At 43.0% G+C, this 18,744-nt stretch overlaps 1 pseudogene; it reads left to right on the plus strand.

Moving 5' to 3' along the window:
- Window positions 1-4,658: 4,658 nt before the first annotated feature.
- LOC127645966 (Fc receptor-like protein 5) overlaps window positions 4,659-18,744 on the plus strand; it is a 58,213-nt pseudogene continuing 44,127 nt past the window's right edge.

The following is an 18,744-nucleotide window of genomic DNA, read 5'->3' on the forward strand; positions in this document are numbered from 1 at the left end:
CCTGCCCTTTTATGCCGCTCTCCTCACGTTACTGAAATTAGACACAGGTGTTAGTTATCATTTAGCTCAGGTGTGAGCGCCCTTACCGCTTTTCTCTCCCGGACGGGCGCTTGACCACGCCCCCGCTGCCACACCGATCCTTTGAGGGGGGATTCTGTTACGATTCACTGTTGTCTGCCCCGCATTCCACATGTCACTGCAATCACTGTCATTGTTCTCACCTGTGTCTTGTTTGTAATTATCCTGCCTTGTGTGTGTATATAACCCTGCCCGTTCCTGCATTTCCTTGTCGTTCGTTGTTCCCACTGTCTTGATGTCGCTGATGTTCCTGTGTTCCGCTGTTCGTTCCCCGGCCTGTCTTCCCGTGTTCATTCCTGCCGTGTTTTCCCAGTTTGTGTGCCCGTGAATGTTTCGTGTGTTAGTTTGCCCATCGTGGTTGTTTCATTTGTTCATGTCTGTTTATTTCCACCACTGTTCATTAAAGCCCGCACGTAGATCCAAACTGTCTTGTCTGCCTCATCCCTGCCTACATCATTATACTATACTACATATCAGGGACATTTAAACTAACATGACTGATAAATATACATCATGATGGAAATTGTACAACTGGGTTCGTCATATAATTGTAGTGCAACATCTGTATTGGACCTGAAAAGCTGGCACATTCATGTCAATGAAAAAATAAAATACTAATCGTTAATAAATGTAACAAGCACAAAACGCCAAAAGATAATTGGTCAATACAATTTAGTCTTCAGGGAAGTACCCGGGCACCGCAGGAAGTCTGAAAAGATGGAGGTGTAGAATAAAAATGTAAAATGTTTTGGCATCTGATCTTTTCTGTTAATTTTTTTTTGGCCATTATTAAACGTATTAATGTTACTATTCATTAAATGTATTAAGGGGGGCGACAATCTAAAATCTGGCCTAGGGTGCCAACAGAGTCTGGGCCGGCCCTTCATCAACTACGTTTCCATCCAAGGATTTTTTGCAAACATTTTTAGCGCATCAAAATAATGCTGATGGAAACGCACATTATTGCAAAAATGTCACAAATGTTGACATAATATTTTTCCTTTTAACTCAAGCACATGAACTCTATGTCGATACATCAAATGTCATGAAGAACTGGTTTGGAAAACAATTGGCATTAACGCAAAAATGTAGTGTCACATGACAGAGTTTGCCCCAATCGTTACCCTGTGTTAATCATGACGACATTATTGAAAGCCAATTTATTGTGATTATGGATTGATCTTTACGGCATATACAAGTGGGTACGGAAAGTATTCAGACCCCCTTACATTTTTCACTCTTTGTTATATTGCAGCCATTTGCTAAAATCATTTAAGTTAATTTTTTTTCCTCATTATTGTACACACAGCACCCCATATTGACAGAAAAACACAGAATTGTTGACATTTTTGCACATTTATTAAAAAAGAAAAACTGAAATATCACATGGTCCTAAGTATTCAGACCCTTTGCTGTGACACTCATATATTTAACTCAGGTGCTGTCCATTTCTTCTGATCATCCTTGAGATGGTTCTACACCTTCAATTGTGTCCAGCTGTGTTTGATTATACTGATTGGACTTGATTAGGAAACTGTCTTGCCGTCATTTGGTAATTTATTTAATTTAATACAGAGAATTTTGCCGGCATTTCTTAAAAAGTAAAACTAAACAATAATTTTATAGAACTGGGCTTTAAGTGTTCCAAAAAATTAAAGCACTGATGGTTTTCTCCTAGTATTGTGTACTTATTTTTTACCTCTCATGTTTTAGTTTCAGTTTGCCCCCCGTGGATGTTTCATTTGTTCCTGTTTGTCGTGTTTTCACTGTTGTTTAATAAACCCACTTATAGATCCTCACTCCCCGTCTGCCTCCGCCTGCATGTCATAACAAAGTCGTCTGAATGACATTCTCAGAATGTTCAGAAAATATAAATTACATTATGATGCTAAAATTAATTTGAGATGACAATCAAGTTCAGTTGCTCATTAAAAGTTGCTGGAGAAATATGCGGGACATAATACAGTTGTGATGCTTTAGATTAGATGTTCAAAATATTGAATATCAGGAATGTATCATATATGTAAACCCTGATATTACACCCCATCGATGTTTCTTTAATATCTGTCACACATCATAAACACATCGATTGATAGTCCTGATACTGAGACAGAAAGTTTCCCCCAATACTTTTGCCGGCAGGTTGCCAGCTTGAACAGGGCCATGATGATCTGCTTCCGGGTCGTAACCGGTGGCAACCTGCGATATGCGCAACATCAGGACCAATATTACAGTCCTATCAGAAGGGCAACTGCTCCCTTTTGATTGCAATTCCTCCTCTTCTGATTGCTTTTATTTGTTAAATAACATGACAGTAAACTGACTAATTTCAGTGAATTGTCTCAATAATTTCCCCATTTTACCCAAACTTCAAAGGAAAAAAATTAGGGACATCTGGGAGGTGAATTAGTGATAAACACACATTTCTGATTGGAAACGGCTACAGGGCAGATTTATATTGCGCTAAACCAAAACATGTTTTTTTCAGGCATGATGTCATCACACACACCATTTTTATCGATAAAAGGCCATTTGAATGGAAACGGGCAGAAGGCTGCAAATGTCGCAATTTTTTTCTCACATTTTTAGTTTGTCGATATCAAAATAGCGTGAAAGGTGGATGGAAACTAGGCTAATGACACCAAACAGAAATATTAGGCAGTTACTCTTCAATGCTTTTACATATTAAGATAATGGAATTGTATTATCTTTGATTATTAATTGAACAACATACAGAAGTATTGTGTTTTGTGACACTAGTAAGCAGGTGCATCTTTGGTTCAAACTGTCGCTCTGATGTCAGATCTGTTATTGAGTCCTGCAGACTGTTCTCATTTCACACTTATTTTTGAGTGTGAAACATATTCTGAATAATAATGTGCTGTAACACCACTTGTCAACAAACCACAACACATTTATTTTCATCCTCACATGATGGTTTTGGCTCAATGCAAACAAAACTTTATTCAGTCCATCAGAGAATTCACTTCTAAATTCACCTGTGAGTCCTGCAGATGTGTGTTTGATGAGGTCACACACTGAATCTCCAACATCATTCGACTGATGAATCCACATAGAAATGAGTGATAAACTATCTTAAGATGCAGATAACTAAACACACTTATTTGAACTACAATAAACTTTAAGCATAAACACTTAGTTTCAGTTTATAATTTGTGTTGAATTGTGTTGAATTAATGGAATTTCTTTTTTTTTTTTCTTTTTTTTTTTCAGTGCTGATGTCTAACAGCTACTCTGAACCTACTCCAGGTAACTCATAATTAAAAACGAAATAGTTGATTTCCAATGTTTTCTTGACTGATTTTAAGTGTAGTGAAATGGATATATTATTTATAATATTTGTATAGTCACACATCTTCACACATTGCATGATGGTCTGAGACCAGGTTGTGTCTGTTTTAGTTTCTTATGCAGCAAAACACTTTGCCATCATTTATGTCATTCATCTATGCTTCAACCAAAAATTGCAATTTGTTGTTTAGTTACACATACATTTTAGCCCTACTATTACGTTGTGTCAATGTTGCGACACTAGGGGTCACTCTTGGGAGCCCCAAACACCTGAAGATAACTCTTTCAAACAGACTTTATATCATCCTCATAACACACCTGTCACATGTCTCATTTCTACACTGAACAGGTATTTTTGTGTATCAGTCAGTGTTGCTCTTGTTTGAGTCGTTTATATCCACATTCTTCATTCTCAGATTTGGGTTAATATCTATTCCTGTATATTACACGTCACAACTGAATGTTGACAGCACGACTAAACGGGTGACCGAAACCCCTCTTCACTTAAAACACGAGTGAATGCACAACTGAGGGTAATATGATGTATTTATGAGTTTATATCTGTAAAGCACTTATATGGGATTACATAAGGCATAAATCATATCTTGCATTATAAATATGAAACACATTTGGGGACATTATCTTAAAAACTCAACTCTTATAAATACAACAAATGAAAGGAATAAATGATGCAGCAGCAGATACAGACTACAATCAATACAAACATTTCTAAATGAATGGAGGACCCCATTTCATATACAGTAACATCTATTCACCTGATAGTTACTGTATGTGTAGATGAACTCATCCTCCACTGCTGCATTGAGTCAAATATATATATGATCATCTTATTCAGTCTTTCACATGTTTCTCACATCTTACAATCACTTTTATTCACTAGTTCTGCATATTTTGAAAGTTTCTTAATAATAATAAAATAAAACTGTATCCTAGTTTTATTAATTAAGTTTGATAAAGATTAAAAATAGTATAAACGATTATTTATTTATTGAGCAGAAAGAGAGAGTGAATTAAACTGCAGATGTAACATGTGTGTTTGTAAAGTGAGAGTTGTGTGTTTGTTTCTGGTTCTTACAGATAAACCTGTTCTGACTGTAAATCCTGAAACATCACCGATATTCAGAGGAGAGACTGTCACTCTCACATGTGACGTACAGGGGATAGAAGTGACAGACTGGATATACGGATGGTTTTGTGATGGTGCTTATGTTCAATACTCTATTGAGAAAGAGTTCAAGATTACTGCAATGGACAGCAGATACAGTAAATGCATGTGTAGCGCTAGAAGAAAATCTACAGAAATCTGGACTTCCTGGAGTAATGAAGTGTCATTTACTGTCATCGGTGAGTGATCATCTGTTATATTATAATCATATGCATCATCAGCAGATCCACAGTTTTCCTGAGCAACTACTGGATGACACATGATGATTGTAATTGCCTGTTTTGTGTTTCTGGTCTCGAGACACAATGTAAAATCTACTGAAACGAGCGATTCAAAAACTGTACTCAAGTAAAAGTACAATTACTTCAAAATCATAATTACTCTAGTAGAAGTAAAAGTACTAACATAAATAATTACTTGAGTAAGAGTAAGAAAGTAATTAAAAGAGTACTCAAGTAGTGAGTAACTCGTTACTTTCACAAATGACAAATAGACATTTAGTCCCCTATATTCTATCGGGAAGACACGCAGGCTTGAGAGAAGTTTAAGATGCCATTTATTTGATAAATGTAAAACAAAGTAATGTCTCTCTCTTGGCGTAGGCCCCGTCCAGCGGTCCGAGGGAGTTGAGCCCGGAACCGTCATATCCTGCCGGAGATAGGAGGCAGGGGCGAGGAGCCTACCCCCGTGCGGGACAGGGCTCAGCTGGTGGTGGTGGGGTGGCGGAGGTTGCCTGTGTTTTAGCGCACTGAAACAGCAATGTGATAGATTGTGAGCAGGCTTATAAAGCAATGGCTTACATGCGATTGGCTAGGAATTGCCCCGCTAATGAAGTGGTGATGTACAGCTGCTAGTCTTCCCGCTAGAACTACGCTGAACTACGCTGAACTACGTTGCACTTCCATTTGTATTGGGAAGACACGCAGGCTTGAGTGAAGTTTAAGATGCCATTTATTTGATAAATGTAAAACAAAGTAATGTCTCTCTCTTTGGCGTAGGCCCCGTCCGGCGGTCCGAGGGAGTTGTGCCCGGAACCGTCATATCCTGCCGGAGATAGGAGGCAGGGGCAAGGAGCCGACCCCCAAAAAGAGAGAAAGTAGTATACTACCCCCAAAAGAGATGATCCTGTTTGGTACGAACTGGGTCTTATGTTAGGCGTTCATTCTGGAGAAGAAAAAATAGAGATGTGAGCATCAGAATTGACATGGAATTTGTGATATCTCTGGTATGGTTGTGTGAAGGCTTTTTTTTTTTGGTGTGTTTTTGGGCTCTCCGTTGAGGCCCCTGGTTGTGCAGAATCTGCCTACGGCGAGCAGCGTGGTATGCGGCCCTAACGGGAAGAGTTGATTGAGGTATCCTTGCCGAAGGTGGGGAACGCGTGTAAAGCCATACGATAATGGCACTGTTGCGTGCAGTCCCTTCGTTGAAAGACATTTAATATGAAAACCCTCTGACGAGGGAAGATATGTTTGAGGCATCTTAGCCGAGGGTGGGCAACATGGTGCATCCATACGATGAATGGCACTGTTGCGTGCCATCGTTGAAAGACATTAGATATGAAAACCCTCCGGCGAGGGAGTGATTGTTTGGGTATCTTTGCTGAGAGAGGTGGGTGACGTGCGTAGAGCCGTACGATAATGGTGACGTTGCGTGCAATCCCTTTGCTGAAAGAAGACGTATGACTATGAAGCCCTCCGAAAATAGTGATGAAATGTGTGTTTTGTTTTTATTTATTTTTTAATAAATAACCTGCCGGGGTTATGGCATGCATGGGGCCGTATGATAATGACGATGTTGCGTGCAATCCCTTTGTTGAAAGAAAACGTTTGATATGAAAACCCTCCGACGAGGGAAAGTTGTTTGATGGTTATCTTTGCCAGAGTGAACGCATACATAACGCCATACGATAATGACGTTGTTGTCATGCCATACCTTGTTGAAAGCCATCTCGTTATGGTGCGAGTTTCCGGCGAGGGCGGCTGGTTTGAGCAATCCCTATGCAACAGAACTGTGCTTGAGATTATGGAAGCCCGGCGAGGGGGGACATAGTTATGTCCAGTCCTTGCGAACGGTGAGCTTGCTTGAATCATTGTGTAGGTAAGGATGAGCTGGGGAAGAGCCACCGACCACCACCAGATATGCATGAGAACTTATGGATGATAGAGAGTTAAGCTTGTTTGATGATTTGGGTCAAGTTGACCATTTCAGGTACGATTGGGGAGAGTAGCGGCCGAGCATCTTCATAGTAGATTCCAGTATATCTCGAAGGGTGCCTGTCGAGCTGGTCTGTGGAACTCCTGCAAAGCGAGGGAGGGAAGTTGAAAAACCCTGGAATGTGTCTGGCTGGGATGATGAAGTTACAGGAAATGCTCTGCCATGTCAGACGTCTCATAGGGGACATGATGGTTCGAGGAGGGCCAGACTTTATTGATTGTAGTAACGACTGCGGAATTGTCGCATGACTACGATGCGTTTCAGTTTCTGGAGGGAACCCATATGACGCTGGCCGTGATGATGGGTGTGGAATAAGAAAGGCCCATTTTAAACTTCTTTTGTAGATGTAGCTTGCTGTGTCATTGCGGAACGAGGCTGCAGTGGTTCTGCGAGTGTATTTCCTATTTCTGAACTCTAACATATATTTTACCCCGTATAGGGTAAAGAACCATTTGATTTTTGATTGACATTGAGGATTTGAAGCTTGGTCTCAGTGTCATTTCTTTCTTCCCTCCGCTGAGCCGCATCGAGACTGGGATTGTAGGTCGAGAACATTTGTTAAATACATTCAATTATGAAATGTCTAGCAATGGGAATACTTACGGAGAGAACGTCTGGAGCATAGGAAGCTATATTGAAGAAAGTATAATTCTGGCCATTCCCCTGTGAACCATGGCCATAGACGGCAACCCCTGAATCCTATGGAGGGAGCCATGTCCGAGAAATAGGGGCGTGTCGTCCGTAAATTAATCGATTGGTGGGTAGGAGAGGCCATCTATGGAATAAGCTAGTGTGAGGAGGTGGAAAAAACGGCGGAGTGGCCTTGAGGAATGATAAGCATGGCAAAATTGAGGTGGCCTGATGGGGCTGGAGATTGCGTTAGGAGACCCAAACGGACCAGGGAATGACGTGAAAATAGATCTGATCCTGTCATGTTTCTTTAGGGGGGGAAGCTTGCATGGTAAGAGAATGTGTGTGATGTCTAGAATTCTAGAGACGTGGCTCATTGTGTTTTTTTTTTCTTTTCTTTTTTTTTCTCTCCCCTCCTCTCCCCTCCTCTCCTCTCTCTCGCTCTCCTCCCTCTTATTCCTTGAGCTGGAGCAAATAGGGTGAGAAGAATAATGTCTCAGCTTCATGAGTTTGGTTGTTGGCTGTGAAAGGAACATGAGTCTTCATGTACTCCCGGCATAGAGCCCTGAAGATGCAGTGGACAGTTTAGTTTTTGAAGGAGGTGTGCCCCAAAACATACAAGAATGTGTGTATGTTTGTGCGAATCATCTTGCACGAGACTGCTTTGTGAATGTGTGTTGATATGAATTGGGATCTTCAGAATGTGATTCTCGGGCATGGATCAGTTCCAGCTGTTCATGTCCCACCTTTACGACCTGAAGATGCAGTATCGCACTTTATATTTTATGAATATTTGCAAATCTCCTTCCAAATGTGCTTGAAAGCTGATTCGACGGCTGCTGTGCCAAGTTACCATTGTCTCTGACATATTTCGGAGACCAGATACACGCACGCCTAAACATGTATGGCTGGATTCCGGCATTTACGCTGTCAATCATATTGGTTCGGATTAGTTGTTGCTGTAGTGGTCTGACCACGATGAGTGAATGATTTGTGAAGACATGCCAACGAATATCTGCTCTTTGATGATGCCTGAATGATAATAAAATGAAAGTATGCCATGAGATGGGAATTCCTCGCTGTATGTCCTGATCATAGCGAAATGCCTTACGCTGGTGGTAGATAATCTGAAGAATAGGAGAACCGGTGCGGAGCCTACCGCTAGGTGTCAGAGGCGTGCCACAACAGTGGTGCTAGCGATGAGAACATGGAAGTACATCTGGAGTAAGAAAATGCTGTGTTTTATGGATCGCGTAAGTGCACCCTTGGAGGCGCTCTGGGAACCTCATCGAATGTTGTACTGAACGAAGTAAATTCTTTCACAAGGCTTGGTGAAGGCTATATTAACCCATTGATACGTATTTGTTTGCGCTCAGGAGTGAAGTCACTCCACTTACGTTTAATATATTTGCATTCTGATATAAGCATGCATGGATATGCGATTAATGTTAACGGATTATACGTCTTTTCGAAGGTCTAAGTGTTCGATGTTGATATCCGATCTCTGTTGCATGATAGCAGTCCTCCAGAAACAGCAATTTGTTTATTTGTGCCAGAAGTGCCGATGACAACATGCAATATCAAAAACGGGACTTCATACCTTATTAAGAATTAGCGATCGCCAGATGACTCCAGTTCAGCCTGCTCGGGTCAATTGTCCGTGACAGAGTTCATTCTATAACACTTTTGTACGCAATTATAAATCTTGATATGTTCTCCATGTTTACATGAGATCTCACCTGGAAGAATGACACTTTGTCGTTCTTCGACGGACTATGCAATCTGAGCAGTGTTTCGGTTTTTTTTTGCGCTTTAAAATAACAACATATATTAATTCTGAAACTTGAGAAGTGAAGCCCAAAGTGTCTTCTTTAAAAAGATATTACAACTGTGTCCATTCTCCAGGGGAGCCAGTAGATACAGCCATTTAAGTTGGGTATGTAATTTGCATGGTTTGTGCTCGGGAAGGGGGTCGCACATCGACGGGTGAAACTGTGATATCATGCTCCCTCGGAATACTCTCATCGTGGGCTCGGTCTTCCTAGTTAGTAGGGCATAGGGAAGATGAATTGGATTGGAACGCGCTACGTGATTTGGGCTGAAGTGGCCGAAAATGGGGGAATCTTACTGAATGAAGTAATGAGAGCCCGTATGATAAGCGTTGACTGTACATGATGATATGCCTGAATAATGATCTTAATTCCCCGATGGGGAACGCTCGGGCATGCAGACTGTGAATGACAAGTGAATGAACCTTGACCGAGTTGCCCTCATGAGATTTCGAGATTGACTGCCATACTATGAGAGTGAATGCGCTGTTGACATAAAATACTGGCTTTTGATATTGATGCGAATGCGTTATGATGAACATGCAGCGTTGCAACTTTGTGATGAACAGGTAGCATGGCAACAGAAGGTCTAGACCCATGACTAGCTTTGAATGCATTTGATGGATATGAAAATGACTTAGCTTATTTCTGATGGAAGCCGGCTGCTGCCTGAGCCGATGATTATGCAGGAATCGCGGGGTGCGCGCTCCTTCGGCGCCTGGGTCGTGCAATGCGATTGAGAGAGATCTCCTGAGTGAATGAGATATGTTTGCTGTTTGTTTACTCCCCATGGGTTTGATGTTGGCAGAAGTTGAGATGAAGTGACGACGTCGTTGGAAAGGGGAGGGAAGGCGGGCTTCCGGAGAAGTGCTGTGCTCTGGTTATATGTGGTTATAGTGTTTTAGTGCACTGAAACAGCAATGTGATAGATTGTGAGCAGGCTTATAAAGCAATGGCTTACGTGCGATTGGCTAGGAAATTGCCCCGCTAATGAAGTGATGATGTACAGCTGGTAGTCTTCCCGCTAGAACTACGCTGAACTACGTTGCACTTCCATTTCCATAACATAAAACACATTGAACATGTATTATAGAATTATTATTCATGGACATTCTGTCATCATTCACCATCATGTTGTTCCAAACCCGTATGACTTTCTTTCTTCCATGCAACACAGGAGATATTACACAGAATGTTTGAGTCACTATTTACTTTCAGTGAATGTTTTATATATATATTGAAAGTGAATGGTGACTGAGACTGTCAGTCCCTAACAAAGCCTCACACTGGTTTGGAACAACATGAGGGTAGAGAAATGATGACAGAACATTAACTTCTGGCTGAGCGATCACTTTAAACAGATTTTTACCCAAAAGTGAAAATGCTCTCATTATTTACTCACCCTCATGCCATCCCAGATGTGTATGACTTCCTTTCTTCTGCAGAACACAAATTCAGATTTTTAAAATAATATTTTAGCATAATTTTGATGATCCAAAAAGCACATAAAGGCAGCATAAAAGTATCCATAAGACTCCAGTGGTTTAATCCATGTCTTCAGAAGTGATATGATGGTGTGGGTGAGAAACAGATCAATATTTGTCATGTTTTGCGAGACAGCAGGGGGCGATATGCAGAGAAGAATGTGAATCTGTTTCTCATTAAGACAGAATCTGCGACATTTACACATCATCATATAAACTTGCTAGATAAAATAAATCTTTAAATTTGCTTCTTCCTCGTGTTGCATTTGACTGTCACTCAGTTTTAAAGGTAACATGCAGGTGTCGCGAGCGCATCACGAGCACATCAGAAGTCCAGCACGAGTGAAACATATACAGACATGTCCGGACGAGCCTGAACCTTTATTCCGCTGTCTGGGATTACTTGTGAAAGACCCACGAAGCTCCATCAGTGTTGATGAGACCCAGTCTGTAAAGTTTGCTGCAAAAGTTATCGACGGGAAACACTTCAAACATTAAGCACCATCCCACGGACTTCACGGAGATGAATGTATGTGGAAATACAGTACACGGGATAATTAATTATAGCCCGTTTCATAAAAACACAAGATTCAATGTAGTTTTACATGATTTGTAATGACTAGTTAGACTAAAGTTATGTTTATGATTTCTGTCACATTCACAAATGCAGCAAACGGATTTAAACCCTCGTTCAACATTATAATGTGTATAATGCATTACAAATCAATTTAATAAATAATATTAATAACTGTATAAAAATCGTGTGATGAGGGTGTATGAATAACATTTGCAATTAAATGTCAAATTAATGCTGTTAAATGCTATTAATGCTTGGTTTGGGAAGTGAAAGCCACGCATCCAATCTCCGTGCTAGGGGCACCAAAGGGATTTTTGATATACCCGGTGGGGCTTCTCAGCGGGGCGGAGCAGGTAGTATGGCATCGGGAGGCAAGGGTGCGTCCTGAGGCTCTATTTCTGAGAAAAGACTCAAAGCACTTTCCTTGCTCCGCACACCCGGCAGGGGGTGGGTTAGCGACTGAGGAGGAGGTCCGGAGCAGGCGTCCTCTGAACTAGTCAGAACCGGCCGGCCGGGGAACAATCGTGGGGTCAATGTCCAGCATGCCAGGACTGTTGAGATCTGGTGGCAGAGTGCTGTGAGAATGGCATTTGCGGGCCAGGTGACCCAGAGACAAAGGAAATAGCTCTATTATTGAGAATTTGGGTACCGCCGCAAATGAAATGAATTCAACAAAAGATTCTCCTCCCAGCCCTCCACCGGGGGATGGAGTGGTCTCACCATCTCCGGAGCTAACGTCTTGGTCCCTGGGTCGAACGTCTCAGGAACACCTGGGAGCCTTCCGGATCCTCGAAGGGGTCCTTGTGACGGGGGGCATCTGCTTCCTGCGAGGCGCTCGACGCGTGGCCTGAGAGCTGGGCCTAGGTCAACGCTGCTGTGTATTGCTCTTTTAGTGAAATATACTCTTTAAAGAAAAACACTCTTTTAGAGTTTCTCTGCGCTGTCGAAGCATGCACAACCATTGGTTCCGATGAAAATTTCTGAATCGTATTTCCTCGCCTTTATACCCGAATGTCCGGGGGCGGGGTATGCAAATATTGTCTGCTACTCTCTCCTCTGAACACATGATGATCTGGATTTACACGCACTTCAGGTTTTGGTCTCTCTGTATAAAACACAAGTAAATATTCATCTATTTTCCAATAATACAAGAATTACACTTTTTTAAAGAAAATTTCTGAATGAACTCTATGTATTTGCCTCGCCTTTATACCCATATGTCCGGGGGCTTTTTACCTTGTCGGATTAAGAGTGTCCTGATGTTCAAGATCAAAAGTTAAAGGATTAAAGTTGAAGAAATCCAAAATAGAGTTCAAGAATTGGTTATATCCAATTATTGAACAGCTTTTAATATTATCAATGCACATAAATACTGTGAAACCGAATAACCATGCTAATGTTTGTGGCGGTTTTCATACCGTTACACCTTAGGCAGCAAAGATGGAGACCGCTCCACCTGCACTTGACCCACATGTTTGACATCAAACACGCCCCCTGATGACATCATTACCTGCTTTCTTCACAGCCATTGATATAATAATTGTATTGACATTTTAGATTTGTTTCTACATAAATACCAGTTAAAAGCATCTTATCATTATTATACACATTTTAATTATATCCCAATTAAAGACAATGGCAAATTTTGCATTTCTGGTGATTTATAATGTGTTTTGAGGTCTAATGTACGAAAGAACTGAAAATGAGGTAAAAACGGCTCATAACTCTATAATAATCGTGTGATGAGGGTCGATGAATACCATTTGCAATTAAATGTGAAACTTAACGCAGTTAAAACAGGCAGCAACTTTCAGACAAAATACTACATAGCACAGAAATCTTTATTTAGATATTATTTCTGTTAAATGTACAGATGAACAGAGCGATAATTAGCTAGAAAAAGGGCGGGAAACTTTTTAAAGTAACTTTCTGACAGAAAATCAACAGTTGCCGACACAAATTTGAGTAGAAAAAATAAAACAGCATTTTGTAGAGAGAAAACACTGGAGACGGAAATTAAAAACAGGCGAATCGTGAAACACTTCTGAGTTCAGGAATAATGTGGATATGTGTGTTGTTGTACTTATTATATTTATTTCAATTATTCAAATCTTCATAATCTTCAGATGAACTGATTACAGTCTAATTCTTGTATTATTGTAAACTAGATGAATATTTACTTGTGTTTTATACAGAGAGACCAAAACCTGAAGTGCGTGTAAATCCAGATCATCATGTGTTCAGAGGAGAGACAGTCACTCTCACATGTGACATACAGACACAAACACACACTGAGTGGAGATACAGCTGGATTAAAGATGATTCAGTCAATCCAGTCAGCACTGAGAGAGTGTACAGAATCACATCTGACAAATCTCACAGTGGTAAATACAGCTGTAGAGGAGAGAAAATCAGAGACTCACAGAGATCAGACATCAGTGATGCTGTTACACTGACTGTATCAGGTGTGTGTTCACATTCAACTCTGTAGAGAAACTCTATAATAATCATGTGATGACCCAAATGTTCTTCACCACAGACTCAAAGCTCAATCCTGAACTCATATCAGATACTGCAGGAGCTGCACTGACAGGAAACACGGTGACTCTGATCTGTCACATGACTCAGACCACTGGATGGGACTTTTACTGGTACAAACACACACAGAACTCTGAGAAAAACAAGACAGAAACAAACTCCTACAGAGTCCATATTGATTCAGTGTCTGATGGAGGTCAGTACTGGTGTAGAGCTGGAAGAGGAGAACCAGTTTACTACACAAACTACAGTGATGCATTGTGGGTCAGTGTCACAGGTGAGATAAAACATACACTCTTTGTGTAACATATATTTTTGCTGAAATATCTTGATCCACATGATCACTCCTATCCTGGAGTCTTTGCACTGAATCATTCTCAGTTTTCATGTCGATTTTTCACCTATAAGTTTCTACAGGGATTTATCTTGCAGTATTTGTTTGAACAGCTCAACGTCCCTCAGTGTCTCTGATCATCAGTCCCAGCAGAAGTCAACACTTCTCATCTCACTCTCTCTCTCTGAACTGTGAGGATCACAATAACTCCACTGGATGGACAGTGAGAAGAAACACAGACAGTGAGAGAATGAAAGATTGTTCATCTACAGGATCTACATGTGAAATCAGCTCCCTTAAAACATCTGACACTGGAGTGTACTGGTGTGAGTCTCAATCTGGAGAACACAGTCCTCATATTAACATCACAGTACATGGTGAGTCTATATAACAGCAGATACAGTGTCATGATACTTAAAACAGAGCTGAATATGTGACTTTAAATATGTGCTTAAACTTCTTCCTGCTGTTTCTCCATTTCCTCTGTTGTGTAGATGGTGATGTGATTCTGGAGAGTTCTGTTCATCCTGTGATTGAGGGAGATACTCTGACTTTACACTGTTTACATCGATCTACAAACTCCTCAATCCTCACAGCTGATTTCTATAAAGATGGATCACTCCTCCAGAAACAGACGACAGGAGAGATGAGCATCCCTACTGTCTCAAAGTCACATGAGGGTTTCTACTCCTGTAAACACGGAGAGAGAGGACAGTCACCCGAGAGCTGGATCTCAGTCACAGGTGAGAGTTTATTCTCTCTTTTCTATTCATTCATGTGCACTTGTTCAGATATACTCAATCATCATGTGCTTGTGTGTCTGTTTTTCAGTGTCAGCAGATCAGATTTGTGTCTTACACACTCTCAGTTCTCTTCTGGCAGTTTGTCCATATCTGATGGCGACAGTCGTGCTGGTGTTCAAATGCTACAGAGCGAGAGGTAAAAGAAATCAATATAATCAACAGATGAAATGTTCACAAAGACAATAACAGCAGAGGAAACAATATGAAAGTGGAGTTCAATGACATGTTTCTAATATTGTTTTTGTATTTGATAGTTCCCTTCCGAGGGAACTCGCACTGCGTCGTTGAAAACGACTCTTTGGGGAACGCTCCTTAGCGTGCGCCTCTGAATTATGAATGAAACTATTCCAATCTTGATTGGTGTTGCGTCATGACGTAACATGTGACGGCATAACCGGATGCATAAAAGTGACGCCGGTACACACACACATTAGCTTTCGCTCTTTAGCAAGCGCTCTATGTTGAAATTGTTTGACTTATTTGGTGTTGTTTGTCTGATTTAAAAATATTATGGCCACCGAACAGTTCAAGAAGTGCGTGCACCCCTGCCCTCGTTTCATTACGGGTAGGGACACGCACGCTTTATGTGTGAACTGTTTGGGAGCGCAGTACGCACAGGCAGCTCTCGAGGGATCTGCCTGTGAAAGTTGTGAAGCACTACCCATGAGAGTGCTGCGCTCCCGGTTGGCGTGCTTTGATGAACACGGTCAGGCTCGCGTTCCCCACGGTTTTGGTACCGCGTCTGTTGAGGCAGCGCGGCGATTGAGATCGCGGGGTTCGCAGCGGGATTTTGCAGATGAGAATGAGACTGCTGCGGCACTTTCTCATTCTTCGTTTGAGGATCCCGAGCCTACTGTGAGTGGTGCAGAAGCCCGCGTCGCGGCTTCTTCTGCCCATGATCAGGTCCCGATGCTTGAGCTCACTGCTTCCGAGGAAGTGGATATGCTCAGCATCGATGCGGACGACCGTGAGCCAAGCACGCCAGTTTTTGGCCAAGCTTATGAGGAGCTGATTGAGGTTGTGACGCGTGCCGTGGCCAGACTGAATATCAGCTGGCCACAAAATGAGCAGGGAACGCAAGTTGAAAGCAAATTAGACGTGCGTTTCCTGCGGCACAGATCACAACCTCAGCGCTGAGGTTTGCCGTTTTTCCCCGATCTCCACAAAGATATCTAAAACGAGATCGTGGGGTAAACCGCATTCGTCCCGTATCTCCAGCCCCAGTGTTCGATTACAGACGATGTTTTGGGGGCACGGGATATGGGCTAAAACCCCGGCGCTGCCTAGTAAGCCCTGCAGAGATACATCTGCTTTAATAAGTGGGGCTTACATGGCGGCACAATCGGTGTTGGTTTCCCGCCGTCTCTGACGCTTCGGGCCACATCAATTTCCAGCGAACGCACACCGTGCCGTTCGTGTCAAAAAAATAAAAATAAAAAAACAACAAGCATCAATTGTGGTCACAAGAACCGTATCGACTAAATCCTGCCGGTCTCTCGCTTCAGGAAGTCGGGAACAGTGCTCGAAAAACACCCGAGACCAGCCTCGAGAGGCTGGTTCCCTTAGTTGAAGCTTTGGGGAAGAGGTCCTACCGAGGTGGTAGAACCTCGGAGGGTTGTCCCCCCCCCGCTGCAGAGCAACCGCAGTTGCTCTCGCAGCGGAGTCCTCAGGAAATCGGTGTCGGTTCCCGCCGTCTCTGACGCTTCGGGCCACATCAATTTCCAGCGAACGCACACCGTGCCGTTCGTGTCAAAAAATAAAAAACAAGCATCAATGGTGGTCACAGAAACCGTATCAACTAAATCCTGCCGGTCTTTCGCTTCAGGAAGTCGAGAACAGTGCTCGAACACCCGAGACCAGCCTCGAGAGGCTGGTTCCCTTAGTAGATTTTGTAGAGGCATGGAATCATCTTCACAACATATCTGCATGGGTCCTGCATATAATAAAATCAGGGTACAGACTGCAGTTCGGGCACCGCCCCCCCCAAATTCTCTGGGGTGGTGCAGACTACAGTGGTTCCGGAGCAGGCTCAGGTGATGGAACAAGAAGTGCAATCTCTGCTGCTGAAGGAGGCCATAGAACGTGTTCCTCATTCAGACAGGGAGTCCGGTCTTTACAGCCGGTACTTTATAGTTCCAAAAAGGATGGGGGTTGAGGCCGATTTTAGATCTCAGAGTTTTGAACCGGCCTTTGAGGAGGTTCAGGTTCAAAATGCTTACCATTCCTGTCATCGTGAGTCAGATCAGATCCGAGGACTGGTTTGTTACGATAGATCTAAAAGACGCCTATTTTCATGTACCCATCCTTCCATGTCACAGGAGGTTCCTGAGGTTCGCTTCGGGGCTAAGCTTACCAATATCGGGTTCTTCCGTTCGGCCTAGCACTCTCTCCCCACACATTCACCAAATGTATGGATGCAGCTCCTGCTCCTCTGAGACTTCAGGGCATCCGCATACTGAATTATATCGATGACTGGCTCATTCTGGCCCAGTCTCGAGAAATGGCGGTTCGGCATCGAGATGTCGTCCTTGGGCATATTCGAAGTTTGGGGTTGAGATTCAACACAAAAAAGAGTGTGTTACAACCATCCCAGTACACAACATTTCTGGGTGTTGTGTGGGACTCGGTTACGATGCAGGCACGCATGTCTCCTGCACATATCGAGACCGTTCTGGCGATGGTGTCCGGGTTAAAGCTAGGCCAGGCCATCACTGTAAAGCAGTTTCAAAGACTGCTGGGCCTCATGGCAGCGGCATCCAACATTATACCTTTGGGCCTTCTACACATGAGGCCCCTCCAGTGGTGGCTGAAAGCCAAGGGGTTTTCCCCCAAGGGGAATCCATTTCGTATAATCAGAGTAACGCGCAGATGCCTTCGTTCTCTGCTAATATGGAAGAAACCTTGGTTCCTGTCCCTAGGGCCAGTGTTGGGAGCGTCATGTCGCCAGAAAACCGTTTCGACAGACGCCTCCCTCACTGGCTGGGGCGCGGTCATGGATGGCCGCTTTGCCAGGGGTCTGTGGCAGGACCATCATCATTCTTGGCACGTAAACTGTCTAGAGATGTTGGCTGTGTTCAGGGCTCTGAGGAGCTTCCTTCCAGACATCTAAGGTTACCATGTCCTAGTACGTTCGGACAATACATCAGTGGTAGCTTATCTGAACCAACAAGGGGGACTCAGATCGCGCCCTCTGTGCAGACTGGTGCATCAGATAATTCTTTGGTCCCAAGGGAAAATACTGTCTATCAGAGCAATGTATGTTCCGGGGGTTCAGAATCAGGGAGCAGACATCCTGTCGAGGCAGGGGCTGAGGCCCGGGGAATGGAGACTTCATCCAGAGGTGGTGAAGTCGATAGGGGACAAATTTGGACCATCGGAAGTGGATCTATCCGCGTCTCGAGGGACGTCCCACTGTCCACTTTGGTTCTCCTCTCACATCCAGCCCAACTGGGGTTGGATGCCATGGTACAGGCCTGGCCGAGGCCTCGCCTGTACGCATTTCCCCGATCGCTCTGCTCCCGGAGTCCTGGAAAGGGTCCGCCAAGAGGGCATCAGTCTACTTCTGGTTGCCCCGATGTGGCCGGCCCGAGTATGGTTCTCAGACATAATTTCACTCCTGATAGCTCGCCACGGCAGATTCCTCTGAGGAGGGATCTGTTGTCTCAGGCAGGGGGCACAGTTTTCCACCCTCGTCCAGAGCTGTGGAAACTGTGGGTCTGGCCCCTAAGGGGGTTCAGTACCTAAATGCTGGTCTATCAG

Source organism: Xyrauchen texanus, chromosome 1 (assembly GCF_025860055.1).
Source record: "Xyrauchen texanus isolate HMW12.3.18 chromosome 1, RBS_HiC_50CHRs, whole genome shotgun sequence".
NCBI classification, from domain to species: Eukaryota; Metazoa; Chordata; class Actinopteri; order Cypriniformes; family Catostomidae; genus Xyrauchen; species Xyrauchen texanus.